The sequence below is a fragment of the Tupaia chinensis genome, unplaced genomic scaffold, assembly GCF_000334495.1.
Source record: "Tupaia chinensis unplaced genomic scaffold, TupChi_1.0 Scaffold000646_1, whole genome shotgun sequence".
NCBI classification, from domain to species: Eukaryota; Metazoa; Chordata; class Mammalia; order Scandentia; family Tupaiidae; genus Tupaia; species Tupaia belangeri.
In genome coordinates, this window is record NW_006160167.1 from 2,091,764 (window position 1) to 2,096,225 (window position 4,462).

The window sequence follows — 4,462 nt, forward strand, 5'->3', positions numbered from 1 at the left end:
TAGTAAAATGCATATAAAACTTCATGCTGATCAAAAATAAGTCCAGAAAAAGGTTACTATACATCCAGAGAATAGTCCCCATAGTATATGTTTCCTATTAAATCATATTTGAATACAGTTTTTTAGAACCACATTTAAATAAATTCTGCAATTTGTTAACTAAAGGCATTCACATTTTTCTTACACCACATATCTGTTTCTTTGATTAACCTGGCAACATCTGTTAGGATCTAAGAAATATGGGAAGAAAAATAGCAGTTATTTCTCAAAGTTTGAGAAATCTGGCCACCTTCGTGTAATTTCGTGAGATTTCTGCTCCACTAAAGTCAAAACCATGATTTTCTTTCTGTAATCTCTCTATTGTAAGCTTTCTCTGTATTTGATCTTGTACTCAAAGATCAGCTGCATATTCAGATTCTGTTGGGTCATCAGGAAAGTCATGATGCATTTTCACATAGAAAAATACAGAAAAAATGTTCACCTGTTGAAATATTAACTTTGTAAGCTAAATAATGTGTTTGAATGTATTAAAGAAAATGAAATTTTAAAAAATGAAATAAAAAAAGAAAAAGACATTGTGATTTTCTTGATGACCTAATAGTAGAGAAGTCCAAGAATTTGTGGCAGTTCTCTGTCTTTAAAAGAACAATAAGGACCATTTTTCTGTTCTCCAAAGTCCATGCTTCCTCATCAGCTATCGTAGAATCAAAGAGTTTGCCCTAAATGAGGCCAAAATACAGACTTTCAAACGTCCCAGTTGCAAAGTGCCCATATACGAATTCTTTTTCTTTTTTTGGAGAGGTTTTTGCTATAGGGCGCTTGCGCTCATCAGAAATACAGAGAGAGACAGAAAGCGAGGAATCATGGAGGGGGGGTGGCCATGCCACAATCCCTTCACCTCCATTCTCTTCTCGGGATCTTGGGCACACATACACACACGCCCGGCATGAGTTTAAGCCACCAGGTACAGGACTCGAACCGCAGTCAACTACATGGGAGTCTAGCAACATAGCCATTAACACTAACTACTGGTTCCCCCATATACTAATTCTTGATAGGTGATTAAGCCTAAACCGGTAGAAGAACATGAGTTAAGATTATCTTCATTGACCAAAGGACTTAAGACAGAATCCCAGCAGGAGCTCATTTACGGGGAATATTTGAAGACATCTCCATGAAATCAAGAGGTTATGATTAATAGTTGAAACATTCTCTCCCCTGAGATGGACCCAGTATTTTAGGAAGAAAGCAGGGGGATGGCTGGGGTGGGAACATTTTAAATAGATTTGGTGTGAGAAATGTTATAGCAAGTGGCATGGTGGTTGGGGCACTGGACTTCCAATGGCCAACTGCAGTTCCAGTCCCAGAACTGACAGCATTTCTCATTTTCTCTTTCTCTTTCTCCTTGTCTCTCTCTGGTCAAATTTTAAAAAATAATAATAATAAATAAAATTAAATAATTCTTTAGAAAAAAAATATTTTAGGAATCTAAGTCCAGATTACCTGGTTAGGGAAAAGGGACTGAATACTTTCTTTCCAGTGTTGGCAGCATCAGAAACATTTTTGAAATATTTTTCTGCATGAGTTGATTACAGTGGTTTTAAAATATGTTCACAAATTTTTTAGTAGTACTCCCTTCAACATTTCTCAACACAATAAAATCCATATATGAAAAACCCATAGCTAATATATTGAATAGGGAAAAGCTGGAAGCTTTTGTACTAAAAACTAGAACAAAACAAGGCTGCCCACTTTCTCTACTCCTTTTCAATGTAGTTGCATAGAAAAAATACCTCATGATTTTTCCAACAATCCAATAGTACTGGCAGTCCTGGCCAATGCAATTAGATAAGAGAATAAAATAAAAGGCATTCAAATGGAGAAAGAAGAAATGAAATGATCGCTATTAGTGGATTATATAATTATATACATAGAAAATCCAAGAATTGACAAAGGAAACATCCTGAGAAGTCAGCAAATGGCATAGTGGTTACATTATTGGACTCCCACATGGCTGACCAGTTCAAGTACCAAACTTGGTATTTAAAAATCACACTGGATGCATGTGTGTGCATGTCCAAAATCCCAGGAGGAAAATGGGAGAGAAGGGATTGTGGTGTGACTATCCCCTCTTGGGGGTGATTTCTCACTTTCCTTCTCACTGTCTCTGTTTCTCTCTCTCTGGCAAATGCACACACCCTAAGGCAAAAACCTATAAAAGAAAAAAAATCGAAGTGGTAATGGAATATAGTAAAGTGGCAGAATACAAAATCAACATACAAAAATTTATAGCATTTCTATACATCAAAAATGAACAGACTGAGGTAAAATTGAAGTAAGCAATCCAGTTTATAGTAGCAACCAAAAATATATGCTATCTAGGGGTAAAACTAACCAAACAAGTCAAAGACCTCTACAAGGAAAACTATGGAAAAAATGAAAATTACACAAAAAAGTGTAAAGGCATCTCCCGTTTCTGGACTGGAAAAGTTAATGCAATCAAAACAAAATGTCAGTCCTACACAAATTAATCTACAAATTTAATAAAACCCCAGTCAAATTACCAGAGATATTAACAGATTTAGAAAAATCAATCACAGAATTCATCTAGAATCATAAAAGATCCTGTATTGCCAAAGCAATATTGCACAGAAATGATGGAGTAGGAGGCATCTCATTCCTTGACCCCAAAATATATTTTAAAACTGTGATAAAAACAGCATGGTAATGGCACAAAAGCAGGCATATGGACCAATGGAACAGAATAGAGACCTCAAAAATAAACTCGAAAACATACAAGACAATTGGTTTTTGACCTAGGGCACAAGATAATCCAGTAGGGAAAAGAAAATCTCTTCATCAAATAATGCTGGAAAAACTGGATATCCACCTGCAGAAAAATTAAACTGGATCCCTATATCTTACCCTTAACTAAAATCTACTCAAAATTGATAAAAAATGTAAACATAAAACCTCAAACTATAAATCCAGTGGTGAAAAATGGGAAACTTTGGAGACATCAGAATAGGCAAAGATTTCTTAAATAAGACTCCCAAAGCACAGGCAATAATCTCCAAAATAGACAAGTGGGGTTACATCAGGTTAAAAAGCTTTTGCACAGCAGAAGAATAATAATTAGAGTGAAGAGACAACCCTCAGGGGAACCAGCAGTTAGCGTAATGGCTATGTCGCTGGACTCCCACGTAGTCGACCACGGTTCACGTCCCGGACCCGTTGGCTTAAAACTCAAGCCTGGCGCATGTGTGTGCGTGCCAAGAGGAGAATGGAGGAGAAGGGATTGTGGCGTGACCATCCCCCCTGGGGGGTGATTTTTCGCTTTTTGCCTCTCTGTCTCTCTCTGTCTGTCTGGCGAGCACACGCACCCTATAGCAAAAAAAAAAAAAACTCTCTAAAAAAAAAAAAGAAAGAAAGAAAAGAGACAACCCTTAGAAGAAGAACTATATTTGTAAACTATTCCTCAGATAAGGGACTGATAAATAGAATACACAGGGAACTCAAGCAGTTTACCTGGAAAAAAAAAATCAATCCAATTAAAGGTGGGCAAATGAGCTGCATAGACAACACTCAGAGGAAGGTGAACTAACAGCAAAGAAGCATATGAGGAAAAATGTTCAAAATCCTTTATCATAAGGGAGATGCAAATCAAAACCACAATGAGATACCACCTGACCCCAGTCAGAATGGCTAAGATAAAAAATAAAAAAAGATAAATAAATAAATAAAAGTGCTGATGAGGCTGCTTAAGAGAACTCTCCTACACTGTTGGGGGGAATGTGAAAACAATATGAGCCACTGTGGAGAACAATATGAGGCTCCTAAAAAACCTACAAATAGCACTATCATACAATCTAGTAATTCCACCCCCGGATATCTACCCAAAAGATAAGAATACACTCAACTAGAAAAACACTTGCACATTCATGTTTATTGCAGCAGTATTCACAATTGCTAAGACATGGAATCAACCAAAATGTCCAAGAACAGATGAGTGAATTGAAAAAGTGTGGCATATATACACTATAGATCATAAAAAACAATGAGACCCTGGCATTTGATAGAAAGTGGATGAATATGGAAAATTTAATGCCAAGTGAAGCAAGCCATATTATGAAAGAGAGGCATTATTTGTCCCTACTCAATATATACCAAATGTCTACACTCTATGGAAGAAACTGAAAGATTAGAGGGTATAAAAGCATGGAAAAGGACCAGCAGATGATGTAATGGTTATGTGGCTGAACTCTCATATGGTCAACCACAGTTCACATTCCAGACCCAGTGGCTTAAAAAACTCATGCTGAGGGGACCAGCTGGTGGCATGGTGGTTAAGGTGCTGGACACTCCCACATGGCCAACCACGGTTTGAGTCCCAGACCTGGTGGGTTACTTTCTCACTTTCCCTCTCTCTCACTCTCTGTGTCTCTCTCTGGCCAAATTAAAA

General features: G+C 37.2%; 1 pseudogene; it reads right to left on the reverse strand.

Annotated features, from left to right (window-relative positions):
- Positions 1 to 258: 258 nt before the first annotated feature.
- Positions 259 to 2,467, reverse strand: LOC114009862 (nudC domain-containing protein 2 pseudogene; annotated as a pseudogene).
- Positions 2,468 to 4,462: the final 1,995 nt, after the last annotated feature.